At 42.7% G+C, this 21,307-nt stretch overlaps 1 protein-coding gene across 1 annotated transcript in view; it reads left to right on the top strand.

Moving 5' to 3' along the window:
* SEMA6D (semaphorin 6D) overlaps positions 1 to 21,307 on the top strand; it is a 418,773-nt gene that overhangs the window by 238,364 nt on the left and 159,102 nt on the right. The window contains exon 4 of the mRNA XM_081888455.1: positions 10,616 to 10,640. The gene's annotated coding sequence lies outside the window, so the exon portion shown is untranslated. The remainder of the gene's footprint in view (positions 1 to 10,615; positions 10,641 to 21,307) is intronic.

The raw sequence follows: 21,307 nt of genomic DNA, 5'->3' as shown, positions 1-21,307 counted from the left end.
ATGGAAGGTTATTGATTGCACTTCTAAGCCATTGTTTTGCTGCAGTTCACAGCTGTGGGGAACAACCCCCCCCCCTTTGCTGGCACATTTCCCCTTAAAGATTTATGCTTTTGATAAAAGCTCACAATGTTGTCATGTTTGTTCCATAAATCAGGTTTCTTCAACCTGGTTCACTTTGATGAAGAAGGCATGCGTGCCCAACAGAATTCCAAAAACCGTCAAATTCAGGGGAATTAATGTTGGCTTTTATGAAAATCTTAGCTCCCATTGAATGGCCATAGACCAAAAATTCTGCAGACAAGTCTGAGGAAAGACTGCTACTTCCCATTAATAATTTTTTTAGCCTCAAGCACCAAAACAGAGTTTTGGCTTTCCTTCCTTATTCCCTGAGCAATGGGAAGTTTAATAACAGAAGGCTACTGAAACAGAGATGAAGAGCATCTTCAAAGTCTGTACTATCATAATGCAGCACTGAGGTTGCTTTCAAATTGTGCTCTGAGGGGGCAGGAGTCCTTTGGGGGTTCATCAGGGGTTCCTCAGTGAACAAATCACTGATAGTGAACAAACCTCCTCAAAAGGCAGCTTGTCCTCTAATATTAAATCACGTCATCAACAACCCTATCCCAAGCTGTTATTGGTCCTACAAAGAAAAATATGTTGATGTGCTTAATCCACAAGACTAGTTACAACATCTGGGGGCTGATATTGAGAAAATGGCAAGATATGGCTCTTGCTCTGACACCATAGCTCTGATCTAGGTTGTACACATACCAGTGGTGACTGGTGCGCATTAGGACTGATAGGGAAGAAGGCAGAGATGTCAACAGTAGATGGAAGCATTGTACATGTCCATTCAGTACAACAGAAAAGACAATCTTGTCCCCTTACCACCAGCTGCCCATGGCTTCCCTTGGGACAATCTCTTAAGATAGAGAGCTGGTCAGTTCTCAAACACAACAAAAATGTGCACATGTTTCTCCTCATAAAGTCATATTAATATGCCTCATTTTGGCAAGCAATTTTCTGTAATACATGTTTTGAGAGTTACCTCCACTGTTTGCATTTTTATGTACACTTTCCCCTAAATGGGGGTGTATTTATGGTATCACAAAATTGTAGATTTGGAAGGGACCCGAGCGTCATCCAGGTCAACCCCCTGCAATTCAGGAATCTCAAGTAGATCATACATGACAAGTATCATACATGACATCCTCTGCTTAAAAACCCTCTCCACTGTCAAACATCTCTTACCGTCAGAAAGTTCTTCCTGATGTTTAGTCAGAATCTCCTTTCAGGTTAAAGAAGGCATATTAACGAGGCCTATTAATATGAGTGTATTAGGAGAAACATTTGCTAAAATGCTGGTGAATTTTTGTGATGACTTAAAAAAAACCCATAAATGGGTGCAGAAATGAAACATACCAGACTTAAGCTTGGAGAAACAAGAAACTGATCAAAGATCCTGTTGCATGTCTTAATCACAGAACTTAAAATAGGCAAAAAGAGAGTGATAACAAAAATTGACAGATTCATGCATCCCTTACACAGAGTGTCACCAAAGAGAAGATTCTGTTGTGTATATTAATAGCTGAAATTATTCAGTCACTAAGGAAAAAAGTTTTCAAAAAGAAATTAATCATCTTCCCAGATACTAATTGGTGTCCAAGTCTAGTTCATTGCCAATAACAAAACTTTGACCCACATAAAACATAGGAATTTGGGGTCAGGTTGGGCCTTGCTGCAAAGTGCAATGGAGATTAGAAATTTGGAGGACCAGAGGGAGAGATAGAATTTATCTGTATCACAGAACTAAGGATTTTTCCAGAGTAGCAGTTGTTATGAAACTTGGAAGTAACCGTAGTAAATAAAATGCTTGGTATATAGCATTGGATTTTATTGAGAGACATTCTTTTTTTTTCCATTGAGGAAGATGCAGAAGTTTCCAACTAGACGTCAATCTTCTTTATCAGGTTAACCTTAAAATCGAAACTGCACATGGCCGCAGCAGTTTCTTTAAAAACGCTTAGTAATAAATGTGGAAGCTATAAATCAGGTCATGTCCTCCCATTGCACTCTGCTACGGGATGCCTGAGAATTCCATGCTTTGTTCTTCCAAGGCCTGCCAACATTTCTTCAGTAGCGCTGAGACAAAGTTTTCATCTAAGTTCTTTGCTTTACGTTTTGGGTGGGGGAGTGAAATGCCCCTCAAAATGTGGAACAGCGAAATATGTAAATATTCAAGGGGTGCTGGCTTACCTTATGGGATGGGGGACAAGTTCATTTCAGTGTGTATTTAAAGGTAAACCCATAGGGTTCAGACTTTCCGGAACAATAATTGAACAGAAACACAGCCGTCATTTGAAATTTTCACTTCTCTGAATTCCGTTCTCCAGTCTTGTAACAGGTACAAAACTGCATACAGTGTATACTGAGGTAAAGTGTTGAACATATATAAATAAAAATAGCATACAAAAATGTTTTGGGGATAATGTGTAGATTTTGGCAAAGCTGCATAGAACAATTTGCATATCAGGAGAAATTCATACTAATTTGTTGATGGGCTTTTCATGCAGACTTTTTTTTAAGGCCCAAACAGATTTGGAAATATGGAATGCTGGACATAAGATTGAGAAACCAAGGGCAACCAAAATTGACAGATTCATCCATCCCTAGGTGTCTTGAGGTGTCTCTCTGGAAAACTTTCTGGCATGTTTCTCCCATGAGAAGACCTATGGGAATGACACAGCGTAGCTCCATTCTCATGGGCATTCTTACTTAAGAAATGTACCTTGAGAATCTGCAATCTGCAACAAGGCTTTTAAAACTGGGAGATCCCCCAGTACCCTTGTAAAAATAAGATCACACATTTGCCCCCACAGAAATCTGCTCTGTTGCGAGTGCTGACCTCACCCAAGCTCAAGCCAAATGCTATAGGAGAGCAAAGCTCTGATAATGCTTCACCAACAATCAGACTGTACCTTAAAGAGATAGGAGTAGCCGCACCATCTCTGTTATTAGCCCCATCATTACTGAAAAGTGCTTATTCGATTATAGGTTCCCAACCTGCTCCAGCAGTCTGCTAACCAGATGGAGTGAGGAAGACACTGATTGTTCAGGGACTTCTGAGACAGAGGATGGAAATGTGCTATCCTTTGCCCAGAAGGGTACTGGGCTATGGGCTCATCATGTGCACTTTCTTCTGGGTTGCTGTTGCCCTTCTGATGCCAATAAATAATCCATTTTATCCACCTAAGAATGGGGATTGGGGATTTCGGCCCAGCTTCTTTGTTCGCTCTCTTTGGATGTTGTATTTGGAAAGCCGCAAAGAGGTTGCAACAGCACAGGGGAAGGGGCTTTGCACAGAATATAAGAAGAGCCCTGCTGGATGAGGCCAATGGCCCATGTAATCCAATAGGGGGGAAACCCACTAGCAAGACCCAAGCGCAAGAGCACTCTCCCCTCCTACAATATGTAGCAACTGGTATTCCAAAGCATACTGCCTCCAACCATGTAGGCAAAGCACAGCCATCACGTTGCGTCCCTAGTGTCTCCAGCTAGGGAACCACGAGGTTGCAAAATAGCTCTTTTTTATGTCCTGGGTGCGAACCATGTCTCCAGTTCAAGATTAGAAAGGCCAATGTTCTAATTGCTCTTTGAAAAGGTGAAGCCAGGAAGCCTGCTGTGTTTGGAGGCCGCATGGCCTTGCTGAGCTTATTTATGTATTTATTTAGAGCATTTGTAGCCCAATCTTCAGCCAGAAAGGATCCCAGAGCAGCTTACATACAATCACAACAGGACAGTCCCTACTTGCAGGCTTACAATATTTTTTTAAAAGGCACTCAAGGCCAAAGAGGCAGGGCAGTGAGCCTGATGAATATGAGAACTGCAACTCAGTGACTTCTGCATCCTGATGATGCTCTAAATCCCTAAATCACGGTGGGAGACCTCAAGCCCAGGGGCCAGGTACACCCCTCCAAATCTCTACCTGGCCTTTAGGACTTTTCCCAGGCCGGAACTCCTCATCCATGCCCCTAACCAGCCTTTCTTCGGGACTTTTGCCCAACTGGAAGGAGTTCTTGAACTTTGACAATGCCTCTTGCCTCTCTAAATTACAGTGGGATGTGTGACTATGTGTAAAACACAGCCTACTGTACAAATGTAACATTTTATATTCATTGTTCCACCCACTTTTGTCTCTGTTAATTACAAAGAAGTTTTATTCCATGTTTTAAAGGGCTGTGTTGTCTGAACCTCTATTCTTGTCCCCACCCAAGAGCAAGGCAAATCCTGTTTCTATTTTTTCCATGAACAAAAAAGCAAACAGATGATGGCAAAACTGCCACCTGAATAATCTTGACAAACTATGGCACCAAATGATTTCCTTGTGCTAGATTTGGACAGGGCAGCTGTTGCTATTCTTGATATTAATTTTTTGTATCTTTGTTTGAGCTCTTACTATGATTTATGTGGAAATGGTTTCAGTTTGGTTGTGTGCTTTCTGATTTCTTATTTACTGTCTACGACTACTTTTGTTATGTTTGCAAGTATGTAGTTTTTTTCATGTTGTAAGCTGCCTTGAGCATGTGCTTAGTTATGGAAAGGTGGCTTACAAACAAAAGGATGTGCTTATCTGTGTGTATTTTGATCATTCATTGTAAGCAGCATTGAGAACACATTGAGCTGCCTTCTCCAAGTGGGTCAACCCTTGAGATGTTTTGGACTTCAGTTTCCAAGACCCATGACCATTGTCAACGCCAGTTGGGTTCATGAATATTAGATTCCAAAAAGCCTGGACAGCACCAGGTTAGAGAAATTAGCTCTTGGTTCGACAAACCAGGATATAAATATCCTAAACAATGTGAGCACAAGGTCTTCTATTGCTGTCAATGAATAGTGCAAGGATAGCGCTAAGTATCTGGAAAGGCTCTTAATTTACTCTTGATAACTTCCCTTCTCTTAGGTCTTTCGGTAGTTTCAGCTATTAATTTTAATGTTTCATAACTGTGTGTTTCCCTGTCTCTGTTAATGGAAGACATCTGTGCCCTTAGATTTAATTGGGTGGTAATTATCTAAATAACATCTCTGGCTTCCTGAAAATGAACCTGTTACCACATTAATTCTTTTAAACATGCCCCTTTTTGAAGGCACAAGTGCAGATTTCCTGCAGGGAGGGAGTAGGGTGCCTGGGCTTTGCGCCACCAAATATTCTAGCTAAGCACATTGTTGTAGATAGCCTTTATTCTCGTATCCTGAATGTATAAGGAGATGGTTTTTTTTTTTAAAAAAAAAAAAAGGCACACAAAGAACAATTTAGATACCAAGTTGCAACTTATTCCAAGTCAGATTGTTGTTCCCGGAAGCTCACTATTGTCTACAACATGGGTAGGCAAACTAAGGCCGGGGGCCAAATCTGGCCCAATCGCCTTCTAAATCCAGCCTGTGGACGGTATCAGCGTGTTTTTATATGAGTAGAATGTGTCCTTTTATTTAAAATGCATCTCTGGGTTATTTGTGGGGCATAGGAATTTGTTTATTCCCCCCCCAAAAAAAAATATAGTCCGGCCCCTCACAAGGTCTGAGGGACAGTGGACTGGCCCCCTGCTGAAAAAGTTTGCTGACCCCTGGTCTACAATGACTGACTCCAGGATTTCTGACAACTAATTTTTTCATTGGGCTCTGGGATTTGAATCAGATTGTGGCCTTTGGGCTGTACACTCAGGTGTCAGAACTCTGTCCAGACACACACACACACACAAAGAATGGAGCATTGACATACCATATAGAATCACAGAGTTGGACGTGATTCAAAAGTCATCTACTCCTGCCTATACCAATACAGGAAAATCTCTGCTTGCAAAAATACCATGCATGTAGACTTCTTCAGACAAGTTTGACTGCAGCATTTCAGTTTCCTCCTCCACCACAGCCACTGGGCCCTAGGGACTCTGGGTTTAAGAATACGGGGCAATAAAAAGTTAGGATAGTACAGTAACTCTTAGCTGTGCCATGTCATTTTCCTTCTCACCCCTCCCCAAATCTGCTGTGGGGTTTCTTCCCAACTCCCTTAGATTTAGAGGGGATATGTGGAGAGAGAAGAGGGTAGGGAAGTCACATTGCATAGCTAAAAGTCATTGTGTTGTCACAACTGTGTAGCTGGGTAGTACCCATGGCCTCCAGGTCTCCATTCAAGGATGGCTACTCACAGCCTTGGCCTGGCCTTAACCATTTTACACTTAAGTGACATTAATGGTTTTGGTGATGTTGACAGGCCTTGTGTGAGTCCTTAATATTCCCTTCTTTGTGATGAATTGAATTAGCCTTAGCTTACTGCTATATGGGAGTGTCCCACTGCGCATTCTATTTATTATACGGTGCCTAGATTTTTCACATATACATTTTTATTGACTGCCTCCCTGTGATGTGTCATTTGCCATGTTTGTTTTTGTGATTGAATGGAACAGCAGCAAGGTAGCAATAAATTTTGTCTAGACAATTTAGTGACAAGTTGGTGTGATGAGCATTAATCTCCCCAAACTCAAACATGCAATGAATAAAATATGGATTACAAACCTTCCAGAACACACGAAGGTTGTAGTGTCCTTCTAACTAACCTACCCAAGAGCTAAACTAAGCAGTCTGGATAGCCTCATTGCTGATCAGGCTTGATTCCAATTACATCAAATCTTTTGTTCCACACAGGCCAAAAAGAAAGGAAGGAAGAAATGCAATCTAGTAATTCTGTAAACCAAAGATTTGGGATTTCTTTTGTTTTGATTGTTTCTAAAGTAACTTTTGAAATGTTCTGACTAAAAGTATCAAAGGAATTGGCTAGCACATTCCTTCTCCGATGCATAAAGAGCAAAACTTTAAAGATATTTCAGTCTCATTGTATATCATGCCAGAGGGAACGTTCCTCATTCATACTGTTAAGGGAAGGTTAATTTCAAAATCTCGCCTGTGAAAATTTGAGAGAAGATACATTTTAAAGCTCAGTTTTAAATGAAAAGGAAAATATATTTCTTTTTCCAGATTTCAACAACCGCTGGAGCATTATCAAAGGGCATCCCTAGTTAATCATCATGCCTCGAGATTCCTATATTCAAAAAGGGTTCGATCCAATGGGAAGTTCCATTAAAATCTGTGGGAGATGCTCTGAGTTGCGTAGGAACATAGAAAGCAGTATTGTCTGTACTAACTGGAAGCAGCTTTCCAGGATATCAGACAGGGTTATCTTCCATGGAACATTAGCTATGTATATTGCCACAGATGGACTCTGTTTTTAGTCCTACTTTTAGAGAAAACAGTTACCAAAGTTTCAGATAAATTCTTGAGGCTGCAAAGCTGTCTTGTTCCTCACATCTTTTAAGGCACCATAAAAAGAAAGCATTTAAACCACCTCTGGCATACTTCTTAATAATTTTCGCAGGGAAGATCAGTACAGTTAACAAAGAAATGTTTTAATTTTAATTAGATCTAAATAGGATTATATAAAACACAAAATATTATGCAAAGAAGCTTACGGATGTTAGATTTGCCACTATGGAATGCCCATGCTACAATGGATTGATGGTATTAAAATTCATTGTGTAAATGAGCAAAGGGGGTGGCGGTACTTATTTATTCTATCTAGCAAATACTGTATCCCTGTAAAAGTACCCTCTAAAGTGTTTAATTCATTCATTACTGCTAAATGAATGGATCTAGGAGCAAGTCCAAGAATCTAGATCAGGAATGGTGAACTCTTGAATTACCAGATCTTGTTGGACTACAGCTCCCATCATCCCTGGCCATTGGCCAAACTGGCTGGGTCCCAGGTTTGCCACCCCTGGTCTAGAACATGATCAACCAGAGATGCAATAAATAAAATTTAGAACAAACTCAGGGGGAAATTGGTTCTCGAAATATCTCATAGAATGCCATTACTTGCAACTAATACATTTTGACCAGCATGGGTTTATCATAAGAGAAAGAATGGAAAGCTAGGAAGAATTGAAGATTTATTTACAGACAATATTTCTACTTTGTGTGATGAGTTGATTCAACAGGGGTTATGCATTTCTTTTCTTTTTCTTTCTTTCTACAACTTCAAGGCTGTCTGGTATATTTAAGGCTAATCAGAATCTGCTCAGAGCACCTACTGAATTTGAAATACTACATCATAAAGGGGGTTACTGTCCAAAATATGTGGCATCTTATCAGAAATTAAAGATATATAAGCACAGGAGTTAAAAATAGGTGGGGAAATGTTTTGAACAACAATCGCTGATAGGGGCTTGTTTGCTGTATGTAATGATGATTTCAACATTTGGAGAAAGGTGAATTTTGAAGGGTGGGCATGTTCTGGTTCACAGCTTCCCCATCAAATCTCTTCCCCATCCCTATGAAGATTTTAAGTGCATTCAGCTGAATTGTCTTAGGACCACTGGGATGCACATTTAGACCCCTTCCTGAGGTCATGCAAATTATCTGAACCACTCACACAATAAAAGTAAACTTCTGTATCTCAGAGAGCTTTTGTATCCATGATGAATCTGCATGCGACTGAGAACCCTGATCTCCCAGGATTCTCAGTCAAGTGAAGAGCTTCTGTGGATACACAAATCTCCCTGCTGCGGAGGTTTTGTTTCATCACACAGTTGCAGTGCCTGGGGCATGTCTCCACAATGCCACACTACTTGTCTTCCATCTTAGGGTGATAATGTCTGAAGAGGATTACAACCTCTTCACATTCATTCATTAATTTACACACAATCAAAACCTATAGCACCAACTTTGGGGGTGGGATATCATAGCAGTGCACAGCATAAAATCAACATGAAAGTTTCTTTCATAAAACAAGTATAAAACACCGCAAAAATCAGTAAATCAGTTTAATACATCTCTGGAGCTCTCCCCTGGGAACGTTTGAGTGAGCAGGCACCTAAAACTTGTTCCATGACAAGATGTTAATCTTCGTGGATTATTCATGTACTTGGATACATTATGCTCTAAACAAAAGTGTGCTAATTGATATCATCACATTTAGTCGGCATTGTTACATGTTGAAATATAATTTGTTTCTTTTAAGGGTTTGGAGAGGGAAACTAAATCTAGAGAGGACCCTGAGCTTTAAACTAAACTTAACAGCTTGTATATTCTTGCAGCAGTTTTTTTTTTAAAGGTTGAAATACTTCATTATCCCTGAACTATTTAAAATGAAAGGATTCTATATCTAGTCACAAAGTATAAAAAGGATATGTATTTATATATCTGGGTCTGTGTAGTTGATTGCGCCAAAGGAGTTGATACATCTGCAGGCTTTGTTGCAAAATGCGTTGAAAGTCAGGGATGAATAAGATCTGCAAGGGAAGGGCTTTCCCAACAGCTGGTCTTGGAGATTTGTCTTTGCATAAAAGTTATGGAGCAAAACTTACCCAAAGTACAAGTTATCTTCATCCAAGATTGGCTCCAGCAAGAAATGCTGCTGTGTTCATGGTGACCGTCATTACCTCTGAAGCTGATGCAATTTGTCAGCCTGGATAGCTCAGTTGGTTAGAACATGGTGCTGATAACCCCAAGGTCGCAGGTTCGATTCCCATATGGGGCAGCTGCATATTCCTGCTATGCAGGGAGCTGGACTTAATGATTCTCAGGGTCCCTTCCAACTCTATGATTCTGTGACCACTTTTGAGAGAGAAATGTCAACAGTTGAAATCCCACTGCATAACACCTGTGGATTTTTGAGAGCCAGTCCTCAAACATTTTGGGTACTCTGTCCTTGAGGCTCTTAATGTCAGAAGCATGCACACACCTACATGCTGGACTCTTCTCACTGGTGACTGCTGCACATGAAGATACGTAGGATAGAAGGCATGGGAGGCCAACAGTAGGTGGCGCTAGAACAAATGACAGGCAGAATCAACTAATTCTATTTTTATCCCCAAACTCCACGCGCCTGAGTTCTATAAGGACAGTACTGACACTAAGGGGGGGAAGCTGGCAACCAGGGCTACCCCCCTGGAACTGTTATAAATAAGAAGGCAGACAGGTGGGGGCTGGTTGTTATCAGTGCCCCCATCAGCCCAAATGGGCCATCCTTTCCTGAACTCACTTGCATCAGTAAGGACTTAGGACATTGATGTGAACCAATATATTGGAGCATCTCCACCAGACAAACCACAAACAACAATCCAAGGACAAATCTGGGCTAGGGCATGTGGTTTGTCTAGAGCAAAACAAACCACAAGCCAGGGTTCAACATACTGCTAAGGCAAACTATGGTTTGATAGCATGGCAGCCAGAAGAACAGGGGAGAGGCAGAGCAGAGGAAATTTTTTTGCTGTGGGTATCTGCACACTCATGCATCCATGCTCAGCTTAGCATTGCATCCCATACCAGCCTTTCTGTGTTTTAGTTAACATTCCAATTTCATTTAAATGGGGAAGTTATCCTAACAAAAACTGAAACCCCATTGATTTGTATAAAGCAGACTGTATAAACCAGATTATGTTTATGTCAGTTTTATGTCAGTTCTAGTTGTACGTGCAACTGCAACTGCGTAGAACAAATCATAGCTGCACATGAATGAGATTGTATGAATTGCTTCATTTCTCCCCCCCCTCTCTTTCCATTCTAGTTTCAACATTTAACATCTGAAGGAGGTAAGTACTGTCCATCTTTAATGATGGATGAGCCACTGTTTCCAACATTTTAAGCATGCATGTATGTGTTTCTCAAAGTCAGCCTAATGAAAAGGTTTCCACTGTGGCGATGTGCTAATGCCCTGCGATCGGTATTACCTAAATAAATGGCATACAAGTGGTACTTCTTCTACATTGGCCAGAGATATTAAATCAAAAGAAACTCCGTCTGGCAAGGTGCATTAAAGCTGCCTGTGCTGAGTGCCTGAGCCAAGTCTGACATCCCTTTGCAGCCCAGTATCATCTATTCTGACTAGTAGTAGCTCTTTCAGGCACTGCCACTAGCATCCCTCATCCATGCTGAATGGGATCCAGTAACATCTGGCAGGCCACAGGTTACCCACCTCTGAGGGAGTGTGCACGCTATATAGTAATAGAGGACACACCTGTAGAATGTCTAGTAATACAGTTCCCCACCGCTAATGTGTCTGAAACCTCGCATGAATGCAGCCTTCTTGGTGACTGCTCTCGGGCTCTGAAACTCCTTGTCCAGGGAGGCCCAACTAACCCCATCTCTAATGACCTTCCATTGTAGGTGACATCCTTACTTAGAAAAGAAAAATAAAGATCAATAAACTGACTTGTAAATATATTGACAGTGGGTTTTTCCAAAAAGTAAAAGACCACAGGTTGCTTTTATTGACGTTTTACAAGACTCATTTTCATGTTATTTATTTTGTACTGTATTGCTGTCTTATTGCATTTTCTTATAGTTTATTGTATTCATGTTATTGGCATCAGCTGCCTTGCTCACCATTGGTAGAAAGGCAGGATGCAATTTGTAACAGCGGAAGATTTGCAAGTGTACCTCCGTGGCTTTCACTTTCCCCTGGTGTGCAAAGAACTCCCACAAATGACCTCTGTAATGCTTGGTTCTGTAAACACTCCCAGGAAGTGTCAACGTTAGCGATGCATCATAAATGCTGCATGCTGGTGACACCCATTCCATCGGAATCGGGAGATGCTGTTAAGGTGCTGGACAGGTGTGGAAGCAGTGATGGATTGAATAGGGGCTAGGGAACTGAGTCTGAATGCTGATAAGATAGAAGTACTGTGGATTGTGTACAATCTTTTCAGGGAAGGGTTGCATTCCTTCTGAAGGAACAAGTTCATAGGCTGGGAATTATTATTATTATTATTAATAATAATAATAATAATAATAATACCCGCCCATCTGGCTGGGTTTCCCCAGTACTGTGCTCTGTGGCTTGGAGAGCCTATGCCCAATTTAGCCTGATTCGTCAGCTACAGCCTTTTGTAGACCAGCTTTTAAAAATGTTTTTGATAGTGATCATTGGCTCCTTTGGGAGGAAGGGCAGGAAACAAGTTAAACTACATAGAGATTTTATTACAATAAAGAGATAACTATTTAAAAAATATTATAATTATCACTGGTGCTCTGTTATCAGAAAAGAAACATATATACACAGTGAAAAGGGTCAAATGTAGTCAATCATGTATAGTTCCTTGTGATTCCTCCCCCCTATATGTATATATATGCCCTTAAGTTAAGTATATTTTGTCAATGGCGTCAGTTCTATAAACTGGAACAGTCACAATTCCTTGGTTGTGTTTGGGATTTAAAAGATCCAGAGATCAAGCAGGAAGTGACCGGCTCGAGCTTAGATCCTTAACAAGAGAGGTGTTTTATCTTTCTTTCTTATAACAAAAGGACAAGCACCTAACCTCTGAAGCGAGATCACAAAGGATGGGTCCTTTGTAGAGGTCTACGAGAATAGCGTGGCACCTTTGGGAAGGAATGTTTTTTAGGCTTAGATTTTTTTAAAAAAGGAGAGAGGGAGAGAGAGGGAAAAGAAAAGTAGATTGCCTTTTCATACTGCTGTAATGTAATATTTTAATTATAGTTTTCAGTGCACTTCAGAGAGTGCCCCTACAGGACTGCTAATTAACCAAGTTGTTCAGCTTTCAAATAGTATCAATCAAAGGATTGCTGGAAATGTCTGGATCTCATTTTCGGAGATTAGAGCATAAAAGGAGGACACTTTGCTCCATTGTTACTCAACTTAAGAGGTCATATATAATGGGCACCACTTGTGTTATTAAAATCTCAGGTGACGTCAGAATGATGTGCCTGCTCTGGAAAGAGTTTAGGCATTGTGCCTTTTTAAAAAGCATGAAAAATATCCTATTCCTTTTTAAGACTCTTGCAAAAATTTGTGCTGAAGGCTGAAGTGAACTGGACAGCCGTGGGCCTCCAAGACATTTCAAAACTAATTTTGCATGCCCTATCCCAGGTAGTGGTCATCATTCAAATATGAGTTGGGCATGTATCTTTCATGTAATGAAATGGAGGGGGTAATTTATATTGTGAATATCAAATAAATTGTAATATATTTAAATGTACCACTCTTAGTATTAAAAAACTGCAGAAGCCAGTGTGGTGTAGTGGTTAAGAGCGGTGGACTCGTAGTCTGGGGAACCGGGTTCGTGTCTCCGCTCCTCCACATGCAGCTGCTGGGTGGCCTTGGGCTAGTCACACTTCTCTGAAGTCTCTCAGCCCCACTCACCTCACAGAGTATTTGTTGTGGGGGAGGAAGGGAAAGGAGAATGTTAGCCATTTTGAGACTCCTTCGGGTAGTGATAAAGCGGGATATCAAATCCAAACTCTTCTTCTCCTGCACCCCAGCTGATCTGTACAAACAAGCTGCCTTGTCCCAGCCCTCTAGGCACTGGGGTGAAATTGCCTCAGCTCCCAAGGTGAGAGCTGCGGCAATTTCACCTGGCACCTCGCAGGCTGAGGCCAACGCAGCTTGTTTTTTCAACATTGCGGTATATCGCCAGACCTGGTGATATACCGCAATTTTGAAAAGCTGATATTGCCCAGCCGTAGACCAGGGTTATAATTTCGATGGTGCTGATCTATCCCTGCACACCTCTGGATTTGGACCACAGTCTGTAAAGGTTGAAGCAATTCTGGTATAAACACTTTCCAGGTACAGATGAGTATAATCCGAATTCCCTTATTGCCCTCCTGTGTCCTTTCAATTAAAATAACAATTGACTTGTGAGCATTAAGCAAATTCTGAATCCCAGTTATTGGTAAGGCATGAGTTTCTGTTCTATAGAGGTTTTGTACGGGTAGCAAACATTTAAATGTTGGGACCTATACCTACATGCAAAAGCTCATTACAGTATTTCAAACTATTCCCATCTTTAATGTGTATTTTGGAAATAAAAAGTCATTTCTTCTTTAAACAACGTAATAACAAAAAATGTGACTGCTGGCATTGCAATGCTCTTCAGTAATTTGTAATTCTTTAGGTTAAAAAAAATCCTTTCAGTTCCTCAGTAGTGTGTTTATCTTGCTAAGCTAAGTAGCGGTAAAGCTTTGTGGATTAATGCCTTTGAATCTGGAAAGTTGCTTCTGATTAGACATTCTCTTGGCTGCTGCTGCCATTTCTTTACTTCTTCTACACAATAACAAACATGATTAGTTCCAATATATCATGCTCTCCTTAACCTGCTTATAATTGGGAGAATCTACTGTACATATCCTTAAAGTCAAACTCACTCCGAAGATTGACAAGTAATTACAAAAGAAGCGGTCTCATCTCTGGTAATTACAGTTGTCACCATCAATCCAATTAACCAGGATAACTAACTCAATGGACTGTAGTCATCAAAGCTTTGCTGCTAAATCCAGATTGCTTTGTAAGGGGTTTTGTTGTAGAGGGAGTGTATTCTTCGAGATTTTTCAGTTTCCCAAAATAGTTTAAAGTGAGAGGATAATGGAAGTTTTTGAAGAGAAATCACATCCCACCCCCCGGCTCCACAATGATGGGCCTTTTTTTGGTCTTCTCATTCTGTCTCTCTGACTAGCCCTCCTCTCTAGTTGCCATTGGTTGATCTTCTCTGACATCACAGAGAGTCTAGGCAGCCTTGGGCCAGGGAAGTGAGATCTTAGAATTCAAATTACGCAGTCCATGAGGAGTTTTAAATTAAGTCATAGAAGCATTGTCCATACACTGTGGGTTGTATCAAATATTACTCCCGCTCAGTGGATCTGTTCCAATTAATGGACACAGCTAACTCAGGTCATTTAATTTCTATGGGTCTACTCTGAGTACATGGTTGTCAGAGGAGTGTTGGGAACCAGGTCCTGACAGCAGACATGTAAAGATAATTAATTCACCTGTCGGCCGCACAACTTGTCAAATGCAATCCATGGCCAAGTCCCACAGATGATGGATCTGTCTTGCCAGAAATCGTTCATTTGTTTGCGTCCTTCAGAAAACATTCCAAAAGCTAGCCCATTTCATTTGAAGGAGAAGCCTTCATCTTGCTTTCAGCCGGGTCTAATCTGCTGTCCTGCAATCTTCCATGTTTACCCAAGGCAATGACAAAGCTGGCCCGGTTGACAGGCTTTCCCATCCCCCTCCTTCCCCCGACCCGTCTCCATCTGCTACTCATCGATTTCCTGTTATATTTTTAGCTACGTTCATTTTAAACAGAGTGCGCCATAATGACATCTTGGGGGGGGGAGACTGTCTAGGCCTACTGTGTACATCATTGCACACCCCACACAAGCACTATTGTTTACCGTATATTTTGCTCTATAAGACTCACTTTTTCCCTCCTAAGAACTAAGGGGGAATGTGTGTGCGTCTTATGGAGCAAATGCAGGCTGTGCAGCTATCCCAGAAGCCAGAACAGCAAGAGGGATTGCTGCTTTCACTGCACAGCAATCCCTCTTGCTGTTGTGGCTTCTGAGATTCAGAATATTTTTTTTCTTGTTTTCCTCCTCCAAAAACTAGATGCGTATTGTGGTCTGATGCGTCTTATAGAGCGGAAAACACGGTATATACCAAGCCGGAAAGAACTGCAACCCTTTTTGCATCAACTCGCTAGCCCTGTTTGGGAATTCAAGAAAGGCAGCATTAATTGTTCTAGGAAGGAGAGTGGAACCTCAGACACTCATTCTGCTAATGCTACCCTATTCCCCAGGTTGCCACAATGCCACCCACAGGTCAGCGGAGGCTGGTCAGTTAGGGCATATGTGACAGTACCCTACCAACCCCTGTTTACCCTCAGCCAATTCCTACCCGCCGATCTTCTAACTTACAACCAGTCCAGGGAGCTCAAAATCATTGCCTGCCAACTTCCTTCGTTATTAGTACAGTGGTGCCTCGGGTTACATACGCTTCAGGTTACAGACTCCGCTAACCCAGAAATATTACCTCAGGTTAAGAACTTTGCTTCAGGATGAGAACAGAAATCATGCTCCGGCGGCACGGTGGCAGCAGGAGGCCCCATTAGCTAAAGTAGTGCTTCAGGTTAAGAACAGTTTCAGGTTAAGATCGGACCTCCAGAACGAATTAAGTACCACTGTATTAGCATTAGTATTAGTATTTATATACTGCCCCATACCCACAGGTCTCAGGGCAGTTCACAAGATAAAATCAGAATATAAAACAACAAAATACATAACATATATATATATATATATATATATATATATATATATATATATATATAAAATCAATAACACACACCCCCACACACACTTTAAAAGGGCATAGGATGTCAGTCAAATCAACCAAAGGCTTGGTTAAAAAGGAACGTTTTTGCCTTGTGCCTAAAGGTGTATAATGAAGGTGCCAGGTGAACTTCCCTGGGGAGAGCATTCCAAAGATGGGAAGCTGCTGGTGAGAAGGCCCTGTTCTTGTGTTGCCACCCTCCGGACCTCTCAAGGAGGAGGCAAATGAAGGAAGGCCTCAGAAGATGATATCAGGGTCCGGGGTAGGTTCCTATGGAAAGAGGGGGTCCTTGAGGTTTGGCGGTCCTGAGCCATTTAAGGCTTTAAAGGTCAAAACCAGCACTTTGAATTGGGCCCGGAAACTAATTGGTAGCCAGTGCGGTTGGACCAGGATTGATGTAATGTGCTCAAACCGTCTTGCTTTGGTGAGCAACCTGGCCGCTGAATTCTGCACTAGCTGAAGTATCCAAAGCATATTCAGAGGCAGCCCTACATATAACACATTACAGTAATCTAACCATGAGGTTACCAGAGCATAGACAACAGTAGTTAGGCTATGCCTGTCCAGATAGGGGCATAGCTGGGCCACCAGCCGAAGCTGATGGAAGGCACTCCAGGGTACTGAAGCCACCTGGGTCTCGAGCTACAGCAAAAGATCCAGGAGAACCCCCAAGCTATGAACCTGTCCTTCAGAAGAAGCATAACCCCATCAAGAGCAAGCGACCTTGCACCCAATCTGCTTTTTGAAACTAGAAGGGACTTTAAAAGCTATTTATAGCGGGGCACCTGATGGATGCCATTTGTGTCAACACACATGTTCTTTGTGGGACAAGGAATGAAAAGAAGACCTGTTGAGGGTACACGAGCGTCCACACAGGTAGACTGCTTTGTTTGTTAATGTCAAATTTGAAAGCTCGCGATGCACACTGTAAGATAAAGGCATAAGTTTCACAAAGCCATCACTTTGGGGGAGCAACCAATCAGTGGCGTAGCGTGGGGGGTGCAGGGGGGCCGGCCGCACCGGGCGCAACATCTGGGGGTTAGGGTTAGGGGGCGCAAATCCACGGGTTGGGTTAGGGGGCGCAAATTACTTGCCTTGCCCCGGGTGCTGACAACCCACGCTATGCCACTGCAACCAATAGGGGGCACCCTCAGAATCCTTGTCATCATGAAAATACTAACGTTGCAGCATATGTCTTGGCACATTGGTGTACGTTTTGCAGCAAGTATCCTCCGGCTCAGAGCCTCAAACCCAAAGGAAACATTGCCCTTCTGGGAGTCCAAGAAAAATGCTCTATTAAAGAATGGGTGTTCTGCCACAAAAGCTGTGACACTTCCTCAAATAGTTGGGGCAAGTTGTCCTTTCATCTTTTGTTACTTTGCTATGCCTTTATGAATTGCAACACCATACGTATCTTTCGGCATTCCCTCCTCTGTGTTGATATAGCTATAAATAAGGGAAACTACAGCAACCAACGCTTGAAAATGCAAGGCCTCATCCCAGCTCTTTTTTCTTCAGTTCCTTCGGCAATATAACCCGTGCACAGTAGATAAAAACCCTGGAGTCACTCTGCTCTCTTATTGACCTCATTGGTAGCGAAATTTATTACAGCAAATCCCCTATAAAAATGGCTCCAATCATTTCAAGACTTTACAGGGGGAAAATATTGCTACTAAATTGTTTTTTTGTTTGTTCCTTTCCTTCAGCCTCAGCACCACTGTATTCTAGCTCTCCCGGCTGAGTCTAAGCCATGCCTGTCTTACCTGTAAGGCAGGTTTATGATGCCCCCTTGTCAGGTTTCTGACTCTACTTCTATTTGCATGGCTGCCACAGAAAATATAGCGGAGCTGGTCGGTATGATGATGATGTGCTACATGTAATGGCAAAGCGTGTTCTCATTAATAGAGAGCACGTGTTGCGGTGGGGTCTGGAAAGCCACCCCTCTGTTGCTGGGCGGGTTAGTTTGGATGATCATCCGCAGTGATTGGACAGTTGGGTTGTTGGGCAAATTTTGGTGTTGCCATTTAGGGGGTTATAAAATGAAGTCATGCAGCCCTAACTAGGCACTTTTGCTGTGTGCATCGGATCACCTGCCCACACTCCCTAATTTTAGGAATCTTGGTTGACCTTGCTATCCCTGTCATGGGGTCACCTGATTTTGGGACAGGGGCCTGGTAGGAATTTTGTCCAATTGACTGATTGGCTGGTGCCATTTGGTTTTTGCCTACTGCGTAGCAAATCGTCACAACTTGTAAGGTTGTGGTTAGGCATTGGTTAAAAAATTGGTTGGTGGAGGGGTAAGGATTGGCGGTGACTGCCCCTCCAATGCTGCTGCGGAAAGGGAATTCCGTTAAAGGAATCCAGGGGCTTGCCATTCTTTCGTCCGTACCCCTGAAGGGGGCCTAGGGCCATGCAAGCCCCAGGGAGCATGGGGGGGTGAGGGTCTGGTGCCCAGCTCCATGCTTGCCCCAATATTGTTTTCCCTTACTGGCTTTCGCTGGAATCCGGAAGTCAGTTCTGTCCCTAGTCGTGGGGACCGATAGTCATAACCAATGCCTAAGCAACCACTCACATTTATGTATTTTAATAAAGTTGTGGCCAAAATTATGGCAAAAAACCTTAAACAAAAATTATGTGTGAATCATTTGGGGGTGGACTGGAGGACCTCGACATGCAAACAAAGTGCGTAGTGCCCTAGAATCATAGGAAGCCGACTTACACTCTGTAGGACCATTGGTTCATCTAGTTCAGTGCTGCCTACACGAACTGGCAGCAGCGTTCCAGGATTGCAGACAGGGGTCTGTCCCAGTCCTACCTGGAGATGGTGTTGGTTGAAACTGGGAAGCTCTGCATACAAAGCAAATGGTTTGTGAGTCTTCAGGGAATCCTGTCCCTCTCGTGGTGGCAGCCAAGAAGCAGATAAATTCTTACCAAGTACTTTATTCAATATTCACAGTGAGAGACCAAGCAATGTCTTAGATAATGGCATTGCTCCAAGTAAAGTCCCAACCCCTCTCTCCTATTTTACATCATCCCTGTGCTGGCTGATCTGAGCTATCTGCCTCTGAGCTTTTTGTTCTCCTACTCTCAATGCACGCCAGGTCCTGAGAGGGTGTGTGTGTCAGGGATGCTTTCCAAAGACACTGAGTCTGTCAGCTGTCTCTTCCCTGGTGCTTCTTCTTCCTGCTGCTCCTCTGCCGATATTTTCCAGCTTCTCCCCTTTGCAGCCTCTGAACTACTGTTGCAAATCACTGTTTCAAATCTATACAGTTCTCAGGAAGAACCATTCCTCCTCAGTCCTGCCCCTGACATGCTTTGACACTGAGCTACATCCCCTTCCCAAATAGGAAGCTTCCTTATACGGAGTCGGAGCCATTGCTTCATCTAGCTTGATATTTACACTGGCTGGTAGCACCTCTCAAGCTTTTGAGACAGGGTGTCTCCAAGTCCTTTCTGGAGATGCTCAACATTCTGTAAGCACTGAGCATTTTCAGTCATTGTTGGGTGGTTTTAGAGGGGTTCCCCCCCTTATTTAAAGAGAAGAAACTGGCAAGCTCAGAGTTTTCTCCCCAACCTGCTGGTACCACCTTCTTGTGTGTGGTGGTGGGAACCATGCATATATCTTTGTGTTTGTGTGTGTGTGTGTACAGTCGTACAGTGGTACCTCAGGTTAAGTACTTAATTCGTTCCGGAGGTCCGTTCTTAACCTGAAACTGTTCTTAACCTGAAGAACCACTTTAGCTAATGGGGCCTCCTGCTGCTGCCACGCAGCCGGAGCCCGATTTCTGTTCTCATCCTGAAGCAAAGTTCTTAACCTGAAGCACTATTTCTGGATTAGCGGAGTCTGTAACCTGAAGCGTATGTAACCTGAGGTATCACTGTACCTTGTTTTGCAGCCAGGATCTGTTTCGGAGCCCCAGCGACTAGCGGAAAAGGACACAGGGCAAAGCGCCACATCTGCGCACATGCACAGAGCAGTTCGCACTTCTGCGCATGCACGAGCAGCAAACCTGGAAGCAACCTGTTCCGGTGTTTCCAGGTTTGCCACAGACGTTCAGCGGAATGGACGCTAGACAAGACGGACATTCGCGGAGGTATTACTCTGTGTGTGTGTGTGTGTGTGTATACATATCACTTTTTACAATATTTGCACAAAATTAAAATGCTGAACGATTGAAGCATTTCAAATCCCAAAAACAGCATGAAATAAATGTTGCTGTTGATGATCATAGAAAAGTAGAATCATAGAGTTAGAAGGGACCCTGAGGATCATTAAGTCCAACCCCTTGCGATGCAGGAATATGCAGATGACCCAAATGGGGAACGAAACTGCAACCTTGGCGTTATCAGCACCACGCTTTAACCAACAGCACCACAGGATATATTCTGCCCCTCCCCCTGAATTTCAGAAGGTCCCAGGTTCAATCCTCAGCACCTCCAAGCAGGGCTGGGAGAAAACCCTACCCAGAACCCTAGAGCCTCACTGCCAGTCAGTGTAGCTAGACTGAGCTAGATGGACCAATGCTCTGATTTGTTGTAAGACAGCTTCCTAACTTCCTATGCTCCTAAGTTATAGCAGCTGCCCTGTAGGAAATGTGGTGTCAGCTCCTGACTTTGTGGGGCTGGTTGTTCTGTTTCAGGTGTTTTTGAGCAGGTGCTCCTGTTAGGATATTTCCATTCCACCTTAAAAAGGGAGCAGGCTGTTGTGTGTCACAAGCCTGCGTACTTCCTGCTCACAGGAAGTTTCCATTTTGTATATAGTTTTTGTTTTCAGTCTGTTGCCTCGACACGAAGTCATGTTTTTCCTTTGTTCTGACCAATGTTGAATAAATCTGTAAAATATGCTCTCCTGGGCGAATCTTTCGTTGTGGAAACTCTGCGAAAAGGGCGTGCACGAGTCCTGGAATGTGGACAGCTATTTCTGAGGCTCGTGTCGCTAATTGACTGATACTGTTTCCACGGGAGACAGGGAGACGACGTGGAGGCATGATGGCCTATGTCTCCCTGGCAGTATCCCAACAGCTTCTTGCTGTATCTTTCCGTTCATATCTGCTGTTAGCCACTTTGTTGTTGCTTCTAGTAAAAAAGCAGAATATAAATCTTCTACAGTAAATAAAATAAAGAAAACAT

Source organism: Podarcis melisellensis (genome assembly GCF_964234715.1).
Source record: "Podarcis melisellensis genome assembly, chromosome: 14".
Classification (NCBI taxonomy): domain Eukaryota; kingdom Metazoa; phylum Chordata; class Lepidosauria; order Squamata; family Lacertidae; genus Podarcis; species Podarcis melisellensis.
This window is presented reverse-complemented; position numbering and strand designations above follow the sequence as displayed.